Raw genomic sequence first — 26,649 nt, 5'->3', positions numbered from 1 at the left:
TCTTTGTAGCCTTTGAAAGCATAAAGTTAAAAACACTCACGTACACCACTGAAGCTCTGGCCGGTCAGGTCCGGTTTCCGTTCGATCTCACACACCATGCAAGGACTTAGAATACTTCATTTGTCCAGTCTCAGATTTCTGATCTGGCGTTCCTTCTCTCACTCATTCTCTCCCTGCTCTGAACCCCCCTATCCCCCCCCACCACCTCCCCCAGCTGGCCCCTGCCTGCTAAAAAGCCTATCTGCGTCAGCTGCACCTGCTGCCTCTGACTCTCTGCTTCGCAGCAGGGAGGCGCTGTCTCCTCGGAACCAAAACACGCACACTCTATCACGCACGCACGGAAACACACACAGGCTCTACACGGTGTCTGAGATCAGTCAGGCCTCCGAGGGGGGTCGCCGAAGAATGACAACAACACTGTGAAGAGCACGTCGCTCTCCACACACGTCTTCAAAAGACTCACACACACACACACTTCCATAAATCCTCTCACTCATTCCGTCTGCTCTCCGCCGCCGTAAAGGTCTGCATTGCAGCACTAAGTCGGGTTGTCACGGAGCAAGTAACTGTGGTAATCCTTCAGATTGCTTCTGACGGCCATTTCGATCTGTTAAATACTAATGTGGGCCCGCAGGTAAATCATTCATTTCCAGTTCACCTTTTTTTTTATAAATATCTCGGGATAGAAGTAGAAAGAGACGAGTTATCGACGTCCCGCAGGTTTTCCTCAAGGTCACTGAAGACCCCAAGGCGGAAACGTCTCGGGGCACAATCCCTTCTTTGAAACTAAATAGGCCCTAAACATCACGCTTTATGAATATTTCTTTTCCATCGATAGTTTATTGAGGGTTTTGACACAAGAACTGACAGCAAATGTTACTGTGGGTGTCGAACGTGTACTTATACATTTATGTTTGGAATGTGGATGCACCGATACCGGGCCGATACTGACTCAAACAGCTGGATCGGGCCGATGTAGTCGGTATATACGATATATATAGATATATATATCTATATATATCTATATATATATATATATATATATATATATATATATATTACGTTTTGACCAATCTGTTGCTCCATTAAAAAGATTTACACTTAAACTTATAATTCCTATTCATTTTGAAGATTTTTCTTTTACCAAGTTGCTGGTGTACAATTTATTAGTATTATTTATACAAATATCTATATCTATGTATTTATTTGGTACATTTTGCTTTACATTGATCTGTCGATGTCGACCGACCCGGGTATCACTATCGGTATCAGGACTGAAAAAAGTCAGGTCAGTGCATCTAGAGCTGGATATTATATTGATATTGTGATATGAGACTAGATATCGTCTTAGATTTTGGATATCATAAAATATAAGTGTTACAGTAAAGTGATGTCATTTTCTGAACTTTCCAGACTGCTCTATTATTTACCTACTTAGTCATTATAGCCTCATCACTGATGATTATGAGAAATTGTGGAAATATTTGGTGGAAGCACCAAGGTATTTCATCCAAAATATCGTGATATTGGATTTTCTCCACAATCGCCCGGCCCTCGGTGCAGTATTGTAAAGTGTGTGTTGAGAACTACTGACCAAGAACACCTGGGTATATTAACGTGCTGTTGATCAATTGGTTTTGTGTCATCGGTACTCCCTCACCACAGACGGCAAAGATGAAACAACCAATAGGGATAAATCCCTCTCAGTGAACCATCTACATACATTTAAGGCCTGTGAACAGCCTGTATGTAATGTATGATTAATACACACGGCGGTTGACGAGTTACCTCCTCCAATCCAATTTCAAGGCATGACAAAAATCAGAGAAATGTCAGCCTCGCGCTCCACAGACCGACCGCGCATCTGAGCCTTTAGCAACACTAGAGCGGACCGTGTTACAACAGCAAACAATCGGAGCCCCCCCCCCCCTGGCTTCCAGTGTTGAGTAAGCCTTATGTTTAAACACTCTTTTAAGGTCAGCTCTCTCTGGTTTCAGCAGAGACCCGGGTTTGACTCCCTCGCCCCACAAATGGCAAAGTGACTTGAAGCGGCTCCCCCCTCCCGTTTGAGTGTTTCGAGTAACTAAAAAGGACGCGCTGTGCTGTCCTCAGACTGTTTGTTTGTGAGGGAGGGGTCCATAAAAAGTATGCCGTCTTACAGCAACACAGAGAGAGAGAAATAAAAAGAAAACATGAAACGTACGCAGAAATATATTACTGCCTGAACATTTAAAAAGACATGGACATTCATAGGATTTAGTATTGTAGTCAAGTTAATAAAAGGTGGGAATTTGAAATTATTCTCTGGAAAGGTCTAGCTGAGCGCACACACACACAAATACACACGCTGCATTAAAAAAAAAACTCTGGCTTAATCAGCAGCAACACAAAATAAAGCTTTTAGGTCGGCAGAAACTATTAGTCACCTCTGAGAATAAACCGTGTTGTCAACGGGGATTCCTAATTGACCAATCGAAATGCGCCTCAAAAGATGAATACAAAGCCAACTGCTTTATTACTAACAGTCAGGGGCCCCCGTTCTGCTGGCTGGCTTTCACATCATAGGACTACCGACACGATCGGGCTCGGTACGTACCAACAATGGTGGCTTTTTTTTTTGAGGCTGCAGTCCGGCTTTCTTCTCTTCCTGCCATCTGCCTCCATGTTGCCATGAGTGTAGGAGTCATCTTACCCTTGACCCTCTCTCTGTGTTCCTCACCCCCCACTCCCTCCCTCCCACACTTCAGCCGGACAGTTCCAGTTCTCTTCCGGGATTCAGCGTCGAGGCCCAATAGAGAAGCCTGGCCCCCCTTTCGACCCCAGTGCTCGCTCCTCTGCAGGGCCCCCCTCTCCCGATCTCTCGTCATCTCAGATGTGGAAGGGGAGAAAACCTAACCTACCTCTTTCTCCACTGCTGAGACTGGTAATCTGTCATTTGGCAGGCTGCGTGGTATTAAAATGTGTTACTGGGGCAAAGTGGGTGCCGGTATTAGCGAGGGTGCTGAAAAAAAAACGGAGCACAAACAAGGACAAGAGACTCTGAGAAAGCAGTGCTACAGACATGAGTAACGATGTTTCAGGCTACGTCTAATGGGGATAAATGCGTCTTGTCCTATCATTTGGCGACTGGCCAATGATATCTCCATGAAGGTGTTCTCCACAGCAGAGATCTAATAATGCTGGTCTTGAAACAAAAATTGGCTTTATAAAAATGCCGACATATGACATGTCATGTGATTGCCTTCTGAGTCGCGTGATCCATTTGAGAATTCAGCCAAGCTTTTCTAATTCGCTTTTGAAAGAGATGGCTTTGCAATGTACTTCTGATATAACTAAGGAGCCAGAGTGCATAAAAAGCATCATATTAGACTAATGGAGGATCTCCTGCACCACCCGAAAGTTTAATGTTTGTTCATCAACTGACCCTGGCCTCCTATCATTTTGCAAAAGTGCCCCCCGCGCAAAGCAATCGAGGCATGTTACATATTTATATTCATGTAGTTATAAGAGGATCATGGAATCACTCACGTGCGTGCGTGTGTGCACCCCTGCGTCTGTCCACGGTTAATCTCGCATTCTGCTGCAGCAAACTGCACAGTATTTTGGGTGTCCGGTTAAGGTTGCATGCTCCGGGTCCTCTCCGGGTTACGGTGACTCACACTTTCTTAAAATACCCTTTATTGCCAGTTTTACACTGCCATTGACTGGCTCTGAAGTGGGGGGGGGGGGGCTCACTTGTGATTTGGGATGACGTGTTTGGCTAACAGCGACCAGAACTACCAGTACACACACTACTAGGTACAGAGGAGCCACTTGGAGTTTCATTTTGGTTTTTGGGAAGACTGCATGACGTGTCTTATACGACCACTTTGGGCCGATTGCCTGCATACTGTATATCGCTGCTTGTTTTTGAGTTTGAATGAAGCGTGTATTACGACGTGTTACAGCCGATTAGTGTCTAGACGGGGGGGTTTGCATAGTACTGTAATAGCATTATAGCAAAGTTCTACATGGTGCTAACGTGCTACAGGTGGTTATAAAAGGTCAATAGAGCTTAAAGTATCTGAATTGCTTGCTTACTATGTGTGGACATAATTTAGGAAAGTGGGAACTAATTACCTTCATTAGGTAAGGAAAGAAAAAAAAGCTAATAAACCAACTGTGGATACTTTTTAAGAATAGCAAATTACTACGTTGCATGTTTGCTTCTATCAACTCTGTGAGTAACTACAGCATGACGAATATTTGTCGGCAGTGTCCCCACATGTGAGGTTAAAAGGTGAGAACAGAGGCGAAGAGAGAGGGGGAGAAAGAAAGAGACCCTCCTGAGCTGGATCTAGTGCCCTGTGCCCACCCAGTCTTAATCCTGGTTTCCAGCATATGACCCAGCTAATAGCATTATGGAGTGCTTTGATTAGACCTGCTGCTGTGCGCACGTAGTGCGAGACATGGCAGCGGCGGACATGGGGTTCTCTCCCACTACTTTGCAGGAATGCCAGGCTTCTGACTGACACACACACACACACACACACCGTATTAACCATACGTTTAACATCAGCCTACAGGCAGTGGAAGAGACACGAGGCCGGCCCTGGATTAGGCCTGCGAATCAGTGAGTCAGCGGATTACCCCGCCGCTGTTATTCTAAGAAAACTAAGAGCAATGTTGAAAAATGTGCTGCTAGCATTAGCCGCGGGCCGACAAGGAGTGAGCTGAGAGAGTGGTACTTGAAGCGGTCACAACATGGGGAGGAGGGAGGGTGATTTCACGTGGCGACTTCAGCAGTCGGCCTTAATCGCATCAAGGGGTCTCTCGAGGGAAAAGTTGATTTTTAAGTGTATGAACAAACAATTGATGGACCCTTACAAGGGCTGTGTAGTGGATGTCAATCCTGAGTTGGGTCCACATCACAAGGTGTCAGAAAGAGTTGGCCCTGATATTGTGGTCAGATTTCCTACATTTAAATCTTCACCAAAGTAAAGGTAGTTTTAGTAACTGCTGAAAGTCTGTATCAAAAGTTTGAATGATATACACACAACAGCGTGCAATAAGGAGGGAGACGATTAAAGCTGTGCATGTGGACACTATACCGTAGAGCAGGGGTCTCAAACTCATTTTCACTCTGGGCCACATCAGCATTATGGTTGCCCACAAAGGGCCGGTTGTAAATGTAACTACTCCTAACATATTGTTAAATAACTGTCTCTGCATTTGATTATTGTTTATTCAAGTGTAAAAATATTGTACATGCAGTTATATAAATGTAAAAAATATATTTAAGCACATTTCTGTTATAAGAACTTAAATCCTTTTAATTTAGTGTTAAGAAACCCACATTACTCTATCAAAGATCAAACTATTAAAGAAAATATCAAAGACAAATATCAAACAAGTTATTACAATAACTTTGTTCAAAGCTTAAAATCCTTTCAAGGGTGCGTTTGCACAATCCCACGTGAAGTACTTCATGTGTTGTAAAGCCACGTTTAAAGTAGTCTTCAATGTACTCACAATACATTTTCATTTCAAGTGTACAGTAACCAGCCAAAGAGCTGCTTCTATGACTGTTGTGTTTAAGTATCTCATAACTTCGACTTTCTATCTCATAACTTCGACTTTCTATCAAGTCTAACTTTTTGTTTTCAAGTCTAACTTTTAAATTTTTTATACTTTTTTTTTTTTGCTGGCGGATTCGCGGGCCACATAAAATGACGTGGTGGGCTGGATTCGGCCCGTGGGCCTTGAGTTTGAGACCCCTGCCGTAGAGGGTAAACTATGGGGGGATTCAGCACAGCATGTCTTCACTGTGGGAGACAGCTCTGTGTGTTTCTGCCATGTCCTTACAATGATTGTGCAACAACGAATCCTGAAGCAGAAGCAACGAAGGTAAACCACACCAACACGAACATGACGTCAATCTTACACATATAAAATTCTCTCGTCAAGAGTTTTGCAACAGCCGGATCCGTTCTATCTGAGAACTACAAGAACTCAAGTTTCCCTCCTAAAGGATTGATGGAGACAGAAACGGAACGGTCCACAGGCAGGTCCCTGAAAAAATCACAATTGTGAATTGTCAACAGAGTGAAAATATTGCTTGTATTGTGAAGCATGAATGAGTTAATCTCAAAATGACACGGTACACACACTGTGTGACTGGTGTTATCCATCACGTGTTAGTCAGCGGTGTTGCACACACAGGTTCAAGGACAGGTTCGGTTTGGCATTTGTGTGGCAAGTTGGCAAATCAGGTTACAACCAGATAGTAAAACTACACGTTTTTGTCCTCCGATACTTGTAATCAAAGATTATAAAACGGGAGAAATGTAGAATGAATTCTCTCTACGGACAAAATGTTTATCGTTCCTCTAGTTCTCTCCGCCTACAAAACACCACCTATTAATAAGAACGTTTTAACGCAGCTGCGGTGGCTCGACATGTCTTTTTGAGCGCGCTTTGTGGCATGTGCCGCTTTCCTTTGTGTCCGAGCACCGTCGCAGCGTGCTCCGCGCTGAGGCAAACTCATTGTGACAAGAGGTCTGCTGGTGTTCCGGTGACGGAGGGTCACCTCTAATCCCGTTGGGATAAAAATTGTTTCCTTGAAACTATTTTTATTTTTCTTTCCACCCATTGCCTCAAATCAGAACACCGTGTTGCCCCAACCAGGAGGGGGAATGGTGACGCTCAAATCTCCTCGTTTGTTGTTCGTGTGCCACTGCAATTTTCAAAACGCATGGAGTTTTGCTGTAAATGCCATTTGAAGCCTGCTGTCTCTTTGAGTCTGTCTTACTGTACTCTCCTGCAGGCTGTAGTAGTCGTCGGGGAAAAACTTGCTGACATAAACAGCTGCCTCCACTAAAGTACTCCACCATGTTAGATATACTTGACTTGTATAACTCATCTTATACGCAATTTTTCCAGACCAATACCATTCCATTGTCTCCAGTTTTTCTACGCTAGTGTGTGCTTTGAATACGTATATCCTTTTCGTGATTGGTTGATGCCTTCGTTCGCTGTGCAAAAGTGTAAAAAGAAAATCTATCTCGTTCTGGAAAATAAATTCCGTCACTTGTTTGCTGCGTAATGTTCGTGTTTTGTGTGAACGTACAAAAACGAGGGTTTGGAAAAGATATTTTTATCATGCAAGTGAAATCGTATGGGAAAGAAAAAACACCCCAGTGTGCTAAGGCCTGAAACGTTTTTTTACCTTCACTTTTTACTTCACAGCTAATTAAACCACTGTTAATCGTGCATGCGTCAATATAAAAACGTAATAGAAAAAATTGTCCAGCCTATCATATTTTTTGCAAGGCAGAAACAGAAGTGTGTATGTGTAAAGATTACGCTGCAGACTGAAGCTGGGTAAGCCTTCTCAGCATTTCTGGGTGGTGGTGTGTGTGTGTGTGTGTGTGTGTGTGTGTGGGGTGGGGGTCACTCTCTGTGAAGCGTCAGCAGAGCTGGAATGTGTGAAACATTATGAAGATGTCGACACCTGTTCAACGCAAGGAACTTGTTCACAGGGGGGGGGAATTTTCAACGATACTCAATGCTCATCTCCTAAAGTTTACAGGTCTACAAAAGGCCTCGTTACTCCAGGATACTGAAGGAGAGGACATCTTTATTATATATTATTTATACACAGGGGTTCCCTGTGTACAGAAGTGTTATATTGGTGCCAGCGCATTTTCCAGCCGCTCCGTTTCAACATTGCTCATTTCTCCTTTTGGACCGGCATGGATCTAAAGAGCACCAATCATGCAATTGAGCATTATTAAGGCCACGTCCACACTACTCCGTTTCCATTTGAAAACGCATATGTTTTGCTACGTTTACACCGAGCGTCCACACTACGCCGGCGTTTTCGAGCCCCGAAAACGGAGAAGTTTGAAACTACTCCCGAGTACAGATAAGTTTGAAAACTCCGGGGTTGCGTGTTCGTGTGGACGGCCGAAAACGGATACGTTTGGAAACGATGACGCCCATACCCGCGTTCGCTACTTGATTGGTTCTTAGCAGTCATGACGTGTCCTTCCCTGATTCGTCACATCACTATCACGTGATAGGGGTGGGAATCACCAGAGGTCCCGCGATACGATATTATCACGATACTGCGATATTCTGAGTATTGCGATTTATTACTTTTTTCAACTTCAAATTGTCCCCAAAGGAAAACTGTGTCAACATGTTTTATCTAATAAGATAAAGTTTTCAGTCTGTTCATCTCACTTCAATCATTTTTATTGCAAATAGCAAAATAGGATTGTCAAGCAGACAGACAATGTCATAAATGTTGCATGAACCTGACAAACTGAACTGTTTGTATTACTACATAGTCCAACTTAACTAAATGCAAACGTGTGGACTCAGTATATCAACTATAACTTATATAAGTAGGATATAAGAGTTATATAACTCAGTATAACTTGCGATGCGTGGAAGTCAAGGGCAATGAGACAGTTATGCGCTGCACTCTCCCCATGAGCCTGGCTACTGTTGGCAGATTTAACCCCGTTGTGAGGCCAGATGTCTCCATCTTTGTTTTGACCAACTTCCTACCAATCACGCTGACCCAGGACCTTTGCTGACCTCACCAGAAAATAACTCAGCACCATCTAGTGGACTGAAAAAGCAATTTTCAAAAAAAAATAAAAAATTCCCCCACCCCTATCACGTGACCGTTTCCCGGAAATCATAAACAACAACATTGATTACCAATCGACTACCAGGAAATGGACAACCGATTACAGGCGTTGCTGACCTTGTTGTCTTTACTAGCAGCTGTTGTTCAGTTAAAGTCTGCATTTTTGCAAAGGAAGCAGCTGTTATTGGAGCGATTAGCGAGCGGCATGTCTAGCGGCGTTATCAGACCTACGGAGCGGCTGTCTGAAGTCACTGTTAGCGGCTTTAGGGAGGACGATGGACACAAAACGGAGGACTTTCCTGTCCTTATTAATGCTTATTTTGTTCTGCACAAATATTGTGAAGTCCGCAGATAAAATGTAAAGGAACAAAACACTGATTGCTCTCCAGTAGGATAGATAGTTAAGCCACCAGCAGAGCTGCGAGTGAGAACAGAAACAATGAAACCGAGGAAACGAGTGAGAGACATGAGTTGACCACATTTATGGATCATAATCTAGTAAACCTTTACGTGTAAGTGTTGATTTTAAAGTAAATTTGATGTGTGACAGAGAGAGAGATAGAGCATGACCCGCAGCGCTGTAACTAACGTTAAGTCTAAAAAATAAAACTTCTAAAACTTTCCACTAAATGTGTCTGAGTTCATAGAGGAAGATTTTAGAGAAGATCTTAAGTATCAAACAAGACTTTTCATTCTTAAAGACTACTTTATTACTCTGTCGTATTTTTTTAAATTAAGCAACCAATCTACTTCCTGTTGACACCGGCACCCACCGTGTGTACGTGAATAGTCACGTGATATTCATTTTCAGGCGTTTTTGTCTGGACGGAGATCATTTCAAAAACGATGCTGAAACGCTGTGGGGACAGAGATCGTTTTAGTTTTAAAACTCTGTTTTAAAACGAAAACAGAGTAGTGTGAACATGGCCTAAAAGGAGGGCAACGAGATCTTTATTATGCCACTAATCACCTCCTCCCCTCAGTTTGAATGCCCTGATTAATCCCCCGTTAAAAAAAAAGAAGAAAAAAAATCCCCTTAATGCTGTTAGGCAGTCTCAGCTTGTTAGGCGTAACGACATGATTCAGTGCAGTCATCGTATGTGATCACAATAGTATTTTCTCTGTATAATTAAATGTCTCATGGGTGACATTAAAGACATAATTTGCTGTAATATCCTGCAGTGCATTTTGAACTTTCACACTATTAAGACAATTTTTTAAATGTTTACATTTCTGATATGTTGTGGACCAGTTCGGTCAGCACCAGAGATGCTGTCACGTAGTTGATCTCACTGATATGACGGTTGTGGGTCCAATGTTTCCCCATCAACGTCATCAAACATCTATTAGCACAGGGAAACTGTTAAGGTAAATAACCCGGCACCAACAAGTAGAGTAACTTCTCCAGTCAAAGCGTACCGGCAATCGATCCTTTTTGTGCCCAGATCTATATGAAGGCAAATCACTGTCAAAATCCGAGAGCGCAAATGAAATCCATGCGCGCGCGAAAATCGAACAGCCAAGCACGTATTTTACTTTGACGAGCGCTATTACATCACTCTGCGAGCAAAATTCTGTCTCGCGCGAGCAAAAGTCGCTCGCGAAGCTTAAACCTGCTCGCTCGCGAAACTTTGACCTGCTCGCTCTCGAGTAGTTTTTCTTTTTGACAGTAAGTGGGCGGACCCAGTCTCCATTGTATTCAATTGAATTCTGCTCGCGCAAGACGGAATTTTGCTCGCGGAGTGATGTAAAAGCGCTCGTCAACGTAAAATACGTGCACGGCTGTTTGATTGCGCATGGATCTCATTTGCGCTCTCGGATTTTGACAGTGATTTGCCTTCATAGATCTATGAGGAAGGAAAAAAACACCACTTGTTTCACTGCAAGCGTTCTTCGATTAAATGCGACGTCTGATTGGCTCACTACCGCAGCAGCTACGACCCATGCAGCCGGGATTACTAATCCAAACTAGACGAGTCACGATACCGGGCCGATACCGACTCAAAAAGCAGGATCAGCTATCTGTGACACACTGGGATTTTCACTCATGTTCATGCTTTGTTAAATTTGTTCCTCAGTAAAAAAAAAAAATGTACACTTATATTGCATTTCCTGTTGATTTAGAATATTTCTTTACCAAGTTGATGGTATATGATTTATTATTTTGAGCCGTGAATTTATATCTATGTATTTATTTGGTACATTTTGTTTTACAAGATTAGAAAATCGATATTTAAGTGAAGCCTGATGTTGCTTCACACATTATGGAATGATCCCAGTCTCTTCCACACAGTGAGGCATACAGCCGATGAATGTATTGGAATCAGGACTGAAAATGTCCGATCAGTGCATCCCTAATCACAGTTACCATAGTAACCCATTAAACTATAACACAGTAACACAGTAAACTATTTAGAAAATTGGATTTGTCCGAGCCAGCAGTCAGAAAAACTCTCTTGACATCATGTCGACTTGCATGACAGTAGTGTGCCTTCACTTCCATTTTATCTGGAACAGAATAATTTGCATTTGTACATGCCTCTGCTCCACCTAGCTTGACACCCCCCTCCTCCAGCCTCGCAGCTTTCTGAGGTGTCACGTAACCAGCGCTCGCTCTTGTTGCTAAAGCCAAGTGGGGAGGAGGGATGATTTGGCTAGAAATAGCAGCGTCACATGAGTGTGTGCAGCGACCGGTCAGCCAGCTGCTCGTCCTTACATGGAGGCCCAGCCGCACAATCGGACGCAAAGCAGGCGGTGAAGTTATCGACGCGGCGGCGTGCGCACAGGGCCTGTCGCACCCTTCGGCACTCCGGGAGAACGGAGTTAGGAGGCGGACACGTGAGCTCACACCTGTTCAAACATCACGCTTTCTACAAACTCAGGACAACTTTCACCAGGACAAAAGACCCCCCCCCCCCCACACACACACTCTCCCCCCTTTTAATCACGAGAGAAAAATTTAAAACACATGGCTTATGAGGTGATGTCTGTCTAATTAATTGAGAAAATATTGTATACACAAGTTAATGTTCATACTGAAATGACTAAATTGTCTCCAGCAGACAACATGAGAGTGCACATTTTTCAAATCAACTTCTTGCACAGCTGAATTACCAGTCTTTGAACATTTAGGGGGAAAAAAGAAATCATTAGTGGTTTCGGGAGATTTCCGTAGTCAATTAGCCATTTTTTAATGCTTTTTTGTTTTTATGACTTATTTCCAAGAAACGTACGAGCACATCTCTAGTAAACACAAGATTTAAAGTGGTGCTTTGTCAATCATATCAACTAATCAATTAGTCGACAAAATCTCATGAGTGTTAGTCAATTATGAATTCCTGTGGTCTGGAACTACTTACTTTCACCAGACCTCCCACTCAGAGCAACAAACGAGCAGAGAAGCAATCCACACTGATATATTAAATTATCAAAAAAATAATGTTTATTATTTTTTGTCAATATTATACAGCCCACCCACACAGTTTTGCCAATGCTCTCCTGATATAAAACCAGCTCTTTGGATATTTAGAGGCAACAGGAGCATAGATTTTGTATCCACCAGACACAAAAACAACAGACGGATCATCAACGAACACCACAAATAACTTTTTTTCCCATGCTTCTCTCACTATTTCCTTCCATTAAGACTCGAACTGACCCCGGAAGCCTCGGTGGCAAAATGGTGAGTCATTAAAGTCGAGCGAGCCCCGGCTGCTCCTGAGCAAACGTACTTGAGCGAGAAGAACGGGGAAATAATGTCCATTCTACCTCCCAATAAATAACAAAAAGCACAATGCCTCACAGTTCAGCAGTAAGCCTGTCATTAGCATAGTTAACACCAGGCCAGCACCCAAAACAAGAGGCGCTCTGTGTGACGGCGCTTTGATACCGACCCTGCCGGTCGCACAGAAGGCCGTCAGAAACGCTACAGAGAAACGGCTCTCATGGCCCGAGAGGAGAGGACAAACGCTGCCAAAATCACACAAAACCCCATGCAGCTAGCATCAGCAGTCACACGCTACCTGGTGGTAATAAATGGCTAATTGTTTACATGCAAGTTCACTTTTTACGGGGACAATCTAGAGGTTTTTTCAGGAGGCCGGAACTGAAAGAATAGGAGGTTTTTCTTATTTGCGTCGGCCTCCCCGATTCAAGCTAGGGGTCTCTTGCTTCAAAGCAACCGAGACGGGGGGCTACCGGGAAGCCTGTAGCCGCCGGCGAGATTCAATAACTGAGTCGACGCTAACTGTTAACGCTGATATTTCTCAAGAAGACAGCAGAAACCTTCAAGGAATACCGCAATCGTTCTGCGAGGACCGAATGCCGGCGAAGAATCGGAGCATTACGAGCTATTAAGGCTCACTTTGGGGTCGGAGAAGAATGCGAGCCGGCAATTTGATCGTGTCTCGTACGGTTGCCACGAGACAGGAGTTCCCTGAAACCAGCGGCATACACATACATGTGTGCAGACCGCAAATATCTAAGTGTTTAAATGCAGGATTTTTTTTGCGTCCAGGCAACTTAGATCTGGTTAAACACTGGGACTTAAACTGGATCAGTGGTTGTAAAAGTAGTCTAATTAAGAGCCGAGATGGTTTGGATTTTTTTTTAATGGTGCCCTGACCCTGAAGCAATGCTGGAATTAATTCATCATGAGAAAAGCTGCTGCTCTGAAGTTTGTTTTCAGTGTCTTTCTCCATCATCAACTTGCTTAATGTGCGCTCTTCCTCCTTTAACCACAACAATCCTCCCTGCTCCCTTCTGTCCAGCGTTGTCGTTGTGACCTTTCTAAATAATAAAAAAATAAAAAGACGCGTTATCAGCTCCACTTGATCGACGACATGCATAACCAGTTTTTTTTAAGGCGATAACATGGATTGAGCAATGCTGTTTACAAGCAGACACACACACACACACACACACACACACGACATGAAGCATCCCACTCCCCCTGTGCTATCATGTGATGTTGTCATGGCGAAGGAGGGCTCAGGCATAACAGTGTGATTGTGCCACGATCAGAGAGACAGACTGTTCTCCGGCTGCGACGCTGCCGGCCCCAACTGCCTCTACGCCCACGGCAGAAGGGGGCCAACCTGCACAGCGGGGCCCCTACCGTCATGGAAACCAGAAGCGACTTCGGTGCATTTTCCATACGTCGCCTTTTTCCCACGTCTCGTGTCGAGCCGTGAGATCAAGGTCACGTCTTCTTGGAAAATGTGGACTTGCTTCTAAACCCTGAGAGCGGACTGTGATTATAAAAATGTATATATTGTACAACTTAAAAACAATCCGTAAAAAAAATGCGTCAATCAGCTGTGCCAGCAGCTTTTATGTTACCCTGTGGGGCAGCAACCATCAATTATTTATATTAATGATTAATCAGCTCTGTGAGACTGTGCTTCTGCACAGTGGTACTTTGAGCTAAATGATAACGCATCTTACTTTAGCATGTTGGCATGTTTGCCTTTAACGATAACCTCTAACTACAACTGAGGATGATGGGGATGTCATTGGTTTCGGAGGTATTTGGTCATAAACGTAGATCTTGGACAAATTTAAAGTTTGGACTTGATGATGGTGCTACAGGGAAAAGTTAATGGATCAGTACGTTTTTGCAATCCATCCCGAGGGACACAAAAACATCGTTATCATGTTTCAAGGTAATCTATCCAACAGTTGTGAAAATATTTCACTTAAAACCACAAATGTCAAACCTCATTGTGGCGCTAGAGGGCTAAAGAAATAACGGGGAAACTAATTAAGATCAACGTTCTGGCACTCTGCCTCCTTCAGGATGAAGTACAGCAGCCCCCCCCCCCCAGACTGGCATTCAAACCAACTGGGACAGGTGCTACAAATCACGGCAACCAATGTCAGAGGTCAACCTGAGACCGAACATAAGTATGCTACAGGAAAAGTCAGGGGATCATCAAAGTCATTAAGAGTCATCCTCTTGGGATCACGCAAGTCTGTACAAAATGTCCTCTTAATCCATCTGATAATTGTTGAGGCATTTCAGTCTGGACCAAAGTGGTGGATGGACAGACACCGGCGCTCCTAAAGGGCCATGATAAAAATCAACAAAACTGTGAAAATCTGTTTGTCCGACAAACAGTCCATTGCTGCAGAGAGGCCGATAAAGCACACAATAAGTAACAAGACATTGCACGCAAGAATGCCAGAAATATGTCCGAGGTTATTTTTAGTTTGGCCATGTCATGCTAAAAGGCAGATATCAATAGTGGCATCAAAATTTGGTATCAGTGTCAGGCTTTATCTAAAATATTTAAGAAATGAAACTAAGAGAGGCAGCAGATCCACATACTTGAAAACGCAGAAACAGCAAGTATTTTGCCATTTTTGTGCGACTACAATTAATAAAAAAATGTATATGATAGGATTTATTTCTATCTACTAATCAATTTACAATAGCAAAACAATCGCATTTGGCTGTAATCATACATTACACTGTGTTTGTCTCATAAAGAAAACAAAGGATATAAATATCTTTGATAAAAAAATAAAAATAAAAACCTGCACCGAGGGAGGCTGTGCAGCGATGTGGCGTGACCCGCCACATTCTCGTCACGGAGCGAGGGGCCGGAGGTGAATTTCAACATCGACCTGGAACTAAAAGTAGAGCCGCGGACGTCGAGTGGTTTCTCAGAAAGAGAACCCCACACTGTAAAAAACGGCTGTGAAATCCACAGTAATTTACTGTGTATGTGAGCAGTAACTTACTGTATACTATTTCCCAGTAAAATACTGTGAATTCAACCAAATATTACTGTAGTCAAAGTTTTACTGTGAAAATCACAGTAATAACTTGTTTACTGTATAAAAACACAGTAACCAAAAAGGTACTGTAGAAAATCACAGTACCCGACAAAGTACTGTAAAAAATCACAGTAACGAACAATCTACTGTAAAAAATCACAGTAACGAACAATCTACTGTAAAAAAACACAGTAACGAACAGAGTACTGTAGAACTCACAGTAACTAACAATCTACTGTAGAAAATCACAGTAATGAACATAGTACTGTAAAAAATCACAGTAATGAACAGAGTACTGTAGAACTCACAGTAACTAACTATCTACTGTAGAAAATCACAGTAATGAACATAGTACTGTAAAAAATCACAGTAACGAACAATCTACTGTAAAAAATCACAGTAATGAACATAGTACTGTAAAAAATCACAGTAACGAACAATCTACTGTAAAAAATCACAGTAACGAACAGAGTACTGTAGAACTCACAGTAACTAACAATCTACTGTAGAAAATCACAGTAATGAACATAGTACTGTAAAAAATCACAGTAACGAACAGAGTACTGTAGAACTCACAGTAACTAACAATCTACTGTAGAAAATCACAGTAATGAACATAGTACTGTAAAAATCACAGTAACGAACAGAGTACTGTAGAACTCACAGTAACTAACAATCTACTGTAGATCTTCACAGTAATGAACAGAGTACTGTAAAAACTCACAGTAACTAACAATCTACTGTAAAAAAACACAGTAATGAACAGAGTACTGTAGAACTCACAGTAACTAACAATCTACTGTAAAAAAAACACAGTAACAAACATAGTAGTGTAAAAAATCACAATAACGAACATAGAACTGTAGAAAATCACAATAACGAACATAGTACTGTAGAAAATCACGGTAACGAACATAGTACTGTAGAAAATCACAATAACCAACAAGCTACTGTAGAAAATCACATTACCCATCATAGTACTGTAGAAAGTCACAGTAATCAACATGTTGTAGAAAATCCCAATAACTGAGAATATTCTGTAAAAAAATCACAGTAACTGATAGCTGCATTGCAATGGATTTAATTCAATATAAAAATTAAATTAAAAAAAATGCCTCTGAAATAAATAAATATGGCACTGAAAAAAATCTTGAAATAAATAATTGAGGCAATAAATATCTGTATATTTAAATAAATGGAATGATAAATATTTAAAATAGTCAGTATAGTTCAATAAATAAATACATGTTTTTCAAATGACTTATTTATTTCAGTGGAATTTTATTTCGTAATTCCACACTTATTTATTTCAGTTATTTCACAGCTGTTTCTCCGCTCCCCTTTTCCACAAATTGGCATTTTTGTCCAGTTTTGGCCACATTCTTGCGCTATACTTTTGAGATCCTGGCTGTTTTGATCCGTGTGTATTGAACTAGGAGCACGATGTCAGCCAACACGTACTATACCTCTTAGGTTTGGCATTCCCCAGACCGGATAGCCTGCTGGGCTACTACCGGCTTGTTTTTAGCTTTGGGCTTTGAAGCTAGCTAATGCTACAGGGACCACAGATACAGAGTGATCAGCAAACTGAAAACGGGGCCGTCTGTGAATCAGCTACGTTGCTAATACCTGGACAAGGCTGTGGGCTGCGGGTTGGAGCCCAATTGTCCACCACATCTACTATGGCTCCACTCACCTGTCCATCCAATTGTGTCAGCTGCGCGCGCCTGATCGATAAAATCACAGAGCTGGAAGGAAGAATTTCCACACTCTACAGGATCCAGGATGCTGAGAAGCTCATGGACACCATCATCTTCGGTCCAGCACAAACCGACACAGCCAGCGACCATGTGATTCCACCGCTTCCAGTCCTGCTGACGCGGCCCCTCCTCCGGTCAAAATCCCTGAGGCTTCCTGGCTACGGCTCGGAGCTAAGCCTAAAGCCCTGGTCAGCTCCACTCCATCCCATCACGAGCCCTGGTCCCTGGTCTGTGCTCGCAGCAGCCGGAAAGGGAGACATTCCTCTCCTACACCCCATTACTTCCTACACCCCATTAGCTGGACTTAATGTCCAGCTGGAGAATAAATATGACATTCTTGCCCTCCACGACTTCCCTCCTCTGACTACACCATCCGACCTGCCGCCTCGCGGGACCCACGGCCCCGGGTCCCCTGACATCCCTATGCCAGTCATTCCTCAGCCCTCCTCTCGCACCAGGACTCGCCGCTCCATACCGCTCTTTACACCAGCACCGCGGCGAGCTTCTGTCCCCCGTTTTCTCAGTCCTTCCCTGTCCACTCCGTCACCACTTGTTAAATCTTCGTCTCCTCCATATTACACGCGCTGTGTTGTCTCCTCGTCCCCTCTTCTCCCCGACGGCACTGATTGTCGTGGATTCCATAATCAGGAATATCCATTTCTTCAACGCAGCCACACGCTGTTTCCCCGGAGCGACAGCTCCCGACATCCTGTTGAAATTGCCTCGCCTGCTGCATACACTCCCATCTACCATTCGGCAAATGATCGTTCATGTGGGAATCACACAGTTGGTCAACTCAGACTCCACCAGTGTGAGTTGAATAAGATTGATTTTTTAAATCTTTTACACTTTTTAGACAGCCGTGGACGGTCTGCTTTCATCAGTGGTCCAACTCCGACACTCGGCCGTGGATCACAGCAGTTCAGCAGAGTCCTCAGCCTCCACACTTGACTCCAGTCAAGGACCCACAACGTAGGCTTCATTGACAATTTTAATCTGTTTTGGGACCGCTCTTCCTCTTTTAAGAACGATGGTATTCATCTTAACAAGCTGGGTAGCCTTCTAGCGGCCTGCTAGGATGCTTTCCCACGGTTTTCAAGACTGCCAGAGTCACCCCTCTTCTGAAGAAACCATCACTTGACCCTTCTGATGTCAAGAACTTCAGACCGGTTTCTCTTTTACCCTTTGTATCCAAAACACTTGAACGTGCTGTCTTTAACCAACTGTCTTCCTATCTCCACCAGAACAGCCTCTTGGACCCCCACCAGTCCGGGTTCAAGGTGGGTCACTCGACAGAGACAGCCCTCCTTGCGGTGACAGTCGCTTCATGCCGCGAGGGTGAATTCTCTCTCCTCTGTCCTGATTCTCCTGGACCTGTCTGCGGCGTTTGACACGGTGAACCACCAGATCCTTCTCTCCAACCTCAGGCTCTGCACTCTCCCTGCTTGCATCCTACTTGACAGGTTGATCCTACCAGGTGACATGGAGGGGGGCCGTGTCGGAACCACGCATGCTGACTACGGGGGTTCCACAAGGTTCAGTTCTGGGCCCCCTTCTCTTGTCGCTCTACACAACATATCTGGGTTCTGTTATTCGCTCTCATGACTTCTCTTAACATTGTTATGCCGATGAGACCCAGCTGGTCTTGTCATTTCCCCCCGGTGACACTCAAGTGGAGGCACGCATTGCTGCGTGCTTCGCTGACATCTCAAAGTGGATGGCGACACACCACCTGAAGCTCAACCTGGACAAAACCGAGCTACTGTTCCTCCCGGGGAGGGGTTGCCCTCACCGAGACCTGTCCATCACCATTGATGATAACGTGTTGACGCCAACTCGGACTGCGAGGAATCTGGGTGTGACCCTAGATGACCAACTGTCGTTCTCAGCAAACATTGCATCGGTTACACGCTCCTGAAGATTCCTGCTCTACAACATCAGGAGGATTCGATCCTTCCTCACTGATGAGACGGTGCAGGTGCTCATCATCCAAGCTCTTGTCATCTCCCACCTGGACTACTGCAACTCACTACTTGCCGGAGCCCCGGCGTCGGCCATCAGACCTCTGGAGCTTGTCCAGAAACCTGCAGCTCGTCTGGTGTTCAATCGCCCCAAGTTCTCCCACACAACTTCCCTTCTCCATTCTCTACACTGGCTCCCTGTAAGAGGTTGCATCCAGTTTAAGACTCTGGTGCTAGCCTACAGGGCAGTGAAAGGAACAGCTTCTTCCTATCTCCAGCCCATGGTCAAGCCCTACACCCCCGTCCGGCCACTTCGCTCTGCTGCCTCGCTCAGAAGTACCTGCGGCCAATCGACCCGGTCACGGCATTTTTCTGTCCTGGCCAAGGTGTCCCCCAAGGTTCGGTACTCGGTCCCCTACTCTTCATCCTCATACTCATTACCTGCTCCCCCTTGGCGACATCATACGCCACCATGGTCTCGACTTCCACTGCTATGCTGAGGACACCCAGCTCTAAATCTCCACCAAATCCATCACCCCATCACCCACTCCACCATCACCAACTGCCTCACAGATAGAAAAACCTGGATGCCAGCCAACTTTCTCAAATTCAACAGCAACAAATCTGAAATCCTCATCATCGGCCCCAAATCACTAAACAAATCCCACCACAACTTCTCTCTCTGCATCGATGTCCCTGCTTTTGATCAAACCCTCTCCTTCTAACGCCACGTCAATCACATCCCATAAAACGCCTTCTTTCATCTCAAAAACATCGCCCGTCTCTGCCCTCCCTCTCCTCAACAGCTGCTGAAACACTCATCCACGCCTTCATCACCTCTCGACTGGACTACTGCAACAGCATCCTGTACGGCTCACCCGAATCATCAACAAACTACAATACATCCAGAACTCAGCTGAACGTCTGCTCTCCCACTCCCGCACCAGAGACCACATCACCCCAGTCCTTCAAAACCTCCACTGGCTCTCCATACAGAAAAGAATCCAGTTCAAGATTCTTCTCAAGCCCTTCATAACCCTGAACCCTTTCCTTTCAGACCTCCTGCATCGACACGCTCCCAACATGACGCCGCGCCAACCTCCTTACCCCCCCTAGTTTGTCCAAGCACCGGACCTCGGGGGAGAGGGCCTTCTCCATTGCTGCCCTCTCCCTCTGGAACTCCCTCCCCCAGCACCTCAGACATTCTCCGTCAATCGCCACTTTCAAAACTGCACTTAAAACTCATCGATTTAAATCTGCTTTTAACCTGTGAAGTTAGTGATGTATGTTTTTGTGCTGTTCGATACGGTTATATTATCTATCTTGTTTATATTGTAATTGCTTCTATTGTTTCTGTTTTTAGCATGTAAAGTGTCTTTGAGTACCTTTTAAAGCACTATACAAATAAAAAGTATTATTATTATTGAAATGAGTAATAGTAACATGGGGGTCTACATTTTATGAATTTACTGTTAATCAGACCACTAAATTAGCTAGCTAGCACACCCTTTTGTCCCTCAGCCTCACTCCCAACTGTTAGATGAAACTATATCTGCTCTACAGGACTGTTTGGAATACAGACTGGAACATGTTCAGGGATGGTGCCATCCAGCAGAAAAACATGAATCTAAATTAATATACATCACACATCTGCTGTGTCAAGGGCACTTTAACACATTTTATGTCATTTCTGTATCCTTTTAACAGACACACGTGTAGTATGACAATGGATCAGCCCACACATGAGTGTGTTGTTGAGTGCAAAATGTGTTTTTTGACAATTCATTTTCTACAATTTTAAATATTTAATGTATGAATAAGTCATCTGAAAATGGACTTGAAATCAAATTATTGCTTTCCAAATAAACGCAAATATAAAACGTGTATCCTCCTGAGACTCGGTAAAGCGGGAACAGTGGACTGCCTTGACCAATCACGGTTGAGCTATTTCAAATGTTTCAACTTGCAACCGTCAAGCTGCTCTTTTCACTGCTGGCTGCCAAAGAAGATGGACGTCTCAGAGGAGGACATTCCAACACTAGCGGTGAGTTGTTGGCGTTGGTTATATTACCAAAACAGTGGCCCCATATTTTAATGGAAGTGTGTGTAACGTAGTGTGTGCAGTCCAGCGGCGCAATGTGAAAATCTTCGCCCCGTGCTGCAGCGCTCGGAGCTCCCCGCCCGCTTGCCGCCTGTGCGGCTGATGGGGGGAGAGAGCTCCGGGCGCTGCGGTACGGAGCGAACGTCTGCACACACTGTGATGACACAGAGCTGGTTGGATATCGGTAAAGATTAATTTAAGTGAGTAACGTTAACATTATATCTCTTAAAATAGTTTGCCAACAGTATCTAGCCATCTGGCTAACATTAGCTATCAGCTAGTTAGCTGAAGAACTGAGTTAAGCTAGTGGTTAACGTTGAATGAATGACTCTGCTAGCTGATATTGGATAGCTAACGTTAGCTAGCTTCTTTAACTGCCTGGGTAAATTATGTTCTGGCCATCATGATGAGCGTTATGTCATGTCAGTTCATGTTAGCATTTGTGAGCTAGCAAACACTCGGTTGGTCAAGCCTAGCTAGCTATCTTTGTTATATTTAATTCATTGTTCCGTCAGAAGTGGCGCGAAAGTGCGTAACTTTAACGTCAGTGTGTGGGTGTTGAGGTGTAGATAGAGTGACTTAGATGCGCTTAGAGCAGACAGGTGTTAGCGATGGGGCAGAGGAAAAGTAAGTATCGTTAAGTGGTTAAGCTGTAACGTTATTAAATGTAAAGTTTGGGTTAACTGTGTTTGATTTGTTAAAGAAACTAAGTGTGCCATTAACCTACATGGAACTAATATTAGCTAGCTGTTTACAATTGGCTTGAACAGGGACTAGAACAGGTTCTTTAATCACAGTTGACTTTGTAGCAGGGCTTTCCCTGCCGTTATATGGCTATAGGGCGAAGGACCTTTAAGCACATGAATATAAAATCTATGTGGAGGATGGATTGAGGCCGCTCCTCAATAAGAAAGTTCCTGAAATATTTGAGGAACTCCAAACTCAGGCCATTGTTACAGAAAAAAACAGGCTGAAACTTGTCAAAGTTTGCGTCTCTGACTTGGTGGAGAGGCACGGATTGTAAATTTTACAGTTTATAATAAGAGTGATTAAACAAATATGCTCACTTTCCACGATTGGACTTTTTAAATCATGTACAGCACATGTTTATTGTATGTATGTCTGCAACAGGTGGATGCTGTCCATAGAAGGCCGTGTGGTAATCACATATTTACCTCCCATGCCAGATTTCACAACTGCCCTGGCCCTTGAGTATCAGGTGGAAGCAGCCACAACGTATACAAAGGTATTGTTATAAATTCTTATGTACATCACGTTTCTTTGCATTTGCATTACCTGCATTTCTCCATTAAAGTCTGCTTGTAGCATTGACCAGGTAAAAATCACCATACTTGCATTTAGGTGGCATTTGCGGACAATACAAGAATAGGACTTCTTACAATCAGCATCTATTTGATTTTGCTGTAAAAACCGTTTGCCCAATTATTATCTAAAAAGAGTTTGATCGTTGTATGACCTTGTTGATATGCCCTGAAAAGACTGATGAGCTTGGTGGTTCTAAATATTAACTTTCATTTGTATTGGGTTCCTTGTCAGGGTAAATCCAGACTCCAGCAAATGCAGTGCCAAGGTCAAGAAAAGAATGGAAAGTGGAAGACCAGTAAAGCGCAAGACATCAGATATGAACCAATGCGTCAAATCCTTCATGAGGGACTTCACTGCATTTGACTGGCAGAATAACCAGATGGAGGTGAGGCTCTTATAATAACATGGCCTTTAAAGAGTTCCCTCTTGTGGTATTTATCCATGAAGGTTTGGTTTTTATTTGTCAAAGTTTTGAAATATTAGTCTCTTAGATAATGTTAAAGTTAAATCTGCTTTCAATGTGTCCTTGATACTTTAAATAATATATCCAGAACACACATTGGACAGTTTTCAATGGAACTAATTTCCACTGAAGAAATAGTCATTGTCATGTAATGTCAATTTCAAACGGGATATTTTGAACCGTGTGCAGGCATAGATGTCTGTTTTCTGCCCTTCTAGTCACAAAAAAGACCAATATGTGGCTATTAATGGTATAAACGCAATCTGGCATTCAACAAAAATAATATAAAATGGACGTAAAACTTTTACTGCTAATATATCACTTCAGATAAAAAAGGAGACGACAGGAATTTCCATCAACTAAACAGACATGACATTCCACGGGATGCTGCAAATTGCTTTCACAATAAATCCCTCTTGTTTTTCACATGCAGTCTAGTGCACATGCAGTCTAGAATTTAACAACAATATGATTTAGTAGAACAAATTACATTTAACAGATCTATTCAGGTCTGATGTTGACCAGCTGGGGTAGGATTGAAATTGCCAGTTGGTTTTCTTCCGAGTGTGGTTCTGAAAATACACAAGTTTATTCCCAAATCAAAATATTTCAAAATTATGGCCATTCATACAGTTTTTTTTACCATGTATTTTGTATGTAGAGACATTATACCTAGCCCAAACAAAAACAAACTATAACAACTAAATGCAAAAACTAAAACTATTCATTTCTGACAAACTGAAACTAAGCTAAAACCAGCAAATACTCTGAATGCTAACTAAAACTATGAAATTGAAAAGTCAAAACTAATATAAAATATACTTAATTTAAAAACTATTACAACCTTGCTCCACACAGAACAGAAATAATTTGTGAATAAAAGATTAGACTTTTTGTTGCATATGAGCGTGGAAAAAGGAACTGTATCTGATCATTTAGACCGATTTTATAAAGTAATTTGAATAGATATTTAAAAAAAAAAAAAATATACGTATATATATACACATGTATATTGTCTAATGGCATAGAATTGAATGGAGTATTGTGTAAGATTAAAAGTTTTATATTGTATCTGCTAGATTTCCCAGCATGCAACAGCAAAAACAAACAATTGAATGTAAGTAAGTAATCGTAAACATTACCACCACTAAGTGCCCATTACATATGTTAAACTCTGTCCAACAACAGTAAAATTTAAGAAATCTGTAAAATAACACTCATAAACTCTGAATTGAGTTTTATTACTATTGCACGCTGGAAGTTAATCTGTCAGAATGTGGCTTTTTCTGATGCCATATACTATTGAACTCATCTGCGCTAACTGTGTCAACAGGTTTATATGCACTGTAAATCTGCATATATACGTGTAGCATATCAGTAACCAGAGCAAGCGTGGCTTACTGATTTTAGCTCTACAGATAAAAGATGATGTGGCCTCGTTTTTTTCTTCCGTGTTATTTTATCCGTGTGTGTCTGAGCGAACTTCAACTTAAAATATTTAGATAACTTAGAACTGATGAACTGGTGGCAGTGAGAGAACAGGCATGCACACAGACAAAGCAGAGTTCCTCCTCACAACAGTATGTGAGTTTTACTAAACCTCCAATTTTCATACTGACTACACCAAGACGCGTCACCTGCAAAATCATTGCATTCCTTTCATACACCGTGCGCACCTTAGATAAAATATTCTCAACTTTTCAGCACCAGGTGCGGAGTCGCACTGCTTGTCAATGTCACAATTGACAGAGGCAGCCAATCAAGTCAAGCAAGATGCAGGCTTTACTACTTTACCACTGACTTCCTGTTTTTATGCCAGTAGATGTGGTTGGAATGGACATTGCTCGCCTGGTAGCAAAACCTTGTTTATAATACAGTTCAGGCATCAGTTTGCTGGAAAGGGCCGACTGTAACCTAGGTGTATGTAACCCCCCCCACGCCACAACAAAAAAATATATACACCTGTCCCCACACTGGTGACTCCACCCCATGAATGCCAGATTGCCTTCACACCACTAAAGATATATGTGGGACATTGATCTCCCACAGGTCAAATAATATTCCTTAATCCCTGCTTCATCCACTCAAATGAAGTTAATTTCTTATTTGCTATTGTTTGTTGTTTTTTCAGGGATCTGCTATTCATTTTGCACTGTGGAGCTGATGGACTGAATAGTGATGGACTCACTAAGAGGCAAGGAGCCACAGACTACTTTGCTCAGTGAAGTCACCTCAGTTCGTCCGTGGAACAGGGTGAGCTCTCTTTGTATGTAAAGGGAAAACAGTATTATTAAGATGTTACTATCATTGTTTTAAATGGAACTGTCACTGATGCATATGATTGGTTCAATTTCCATAAAATATACCAATTGTTAAGTATGAACTGCACTGTATACTAATGTGTATAGTACACTGTTTTTGCAGTTAGCATTAAGGTTTTCATGGAGATGTAATACTTTTTTGTGTGATATTTGTGTATTATATCTACCCAGAAGTAAATGCACAAAAGCTCTCAAAAAGAGATTTAATACTTAAAAGTTGAGAGACAGCTAGAGTTACTTTTTAAGCTGTCTACCTCAAATTCCTCCTGTAGAGTACATGTTAACTGTCACAGCACTTGGTTTATTGGCCCCTTCTTACTGTGGCAATTCCTCTACACTCTTAATGTTTAGTAAGATCGGTGGATTTCAGGGGAATGAATTAGTTTGGCACCATTTTTGCATTTGGTTTTGTGTATTCAAAGTTTTTTAAAATGTGTTTTATGCAAGAATAATGTGTGTAATATATTTACCAAATGGTGCCTTTTCAATAACAGAACATATCTAAAATTGGCAGAAGAAAAGGCCTCATATTTTTGTGTTTTTGTTATCGCCACGGTTTCAAATGTTGCAATATTCATGTTTTTGGATATTAATATCCATTGTTTTGTGATTGTAAATGTTTAGAGATTACAGCTCTTGTCAGTTATGCACATTTCAGAAGAAGATAATTGTCATTGGGTTATCAAAAGAAAACAAAATTCCTAGTGCATTGTTTGTTGAAGCCATGGTATACTCGCAAGCACAAGAATAATGTTATCTGTTCAACAATTAAGAATAAATTGTTAAAAATGTATTGTTTGCTGTCTCCCCACAGTTATTGTTGAAGCTTAAAAATGGGTGTATTTTATTTTAACAGCAGAATACTGGTAATATGTAAATTACGCCATTAAGATACTGTAACTTACAAATACAACATTCTATTTTATATTTTACAGCTTAAACAGTATTACCGTAAAAAAAACAGTACTTTGATATTACTGTGTTTTATTTTACAGTTTAAACACTATAACCGTCAAAATAATTACAATACTTGGAGATTACTGTTCTTTATATTACGGTTATAACACTACTACTGTAATTAAAAATACAGTAAATACTTTAGTTACTTTGTTTGATTTCACAATATAAAACTGCTACTGTATTAAAAAATACAATACATGGTAACAATTACTGTGATTATTTTCACAGTAAGTTACTGGTCAATTGCTGCCAGTTAGTTACTGTGATTAATTTTTACAGTAAGTTACTTGTCAATTGCTGCCAGTTAGTTACTGTGATTATTTTTCACAGTTGGTT

The 26,649-nt window shown here is 42.3% G+C and overlaps 1 protein-coding gene and 1 long non-coding RNA gene across 2 annotated transcripts in view; one reads left to right on the top strand and one right to left on the bottom strand.

Annotated features, from left to right (window-relative positions):
- slc20a2 (solute carrier family 20 member 2) overlaps positions 1-26,649 on the bottom strand; it is a 56,922-nt gene that overhangs the window by 27,550 nt on the left and 2,723 nt on the right. The window lies entirely within an intron of this gene.
- Positions 21,449-25,338, top strand: LOC142957180 (uncharacterized). Its single transcript, XR_012956071.1, has 3 exons — positions 21,449-22,489; positions 22,801-22,954; positions 25,164-25,338. It is a non-coding gene; the product is annotated as an uncharacterized LOC142957180 (long non-coding RNA).

The sequence above is a fragment of the Anarhichas minor genome, unplaced genomic scaffold (genome assembly GCF_050575085.1).
Source record: "Anarhichas minor isolate MPS153535 unplaced genomic scaffold, ASM5057508v1 ptg000025l, whole genome shotgun sequence".
Classification (NCBI taxonomy): Eukaryota; Metazoa; Chordata; class Actinopteri; order Perciformes; family Anarhichadidae; genus Anarhichas; species Anarhichas minor.
The sequence above is the reverse complement of the archived record's forward strand: the minus strand, read 5'-3'. Positions and strand labels throughout refer to the sequence as shown.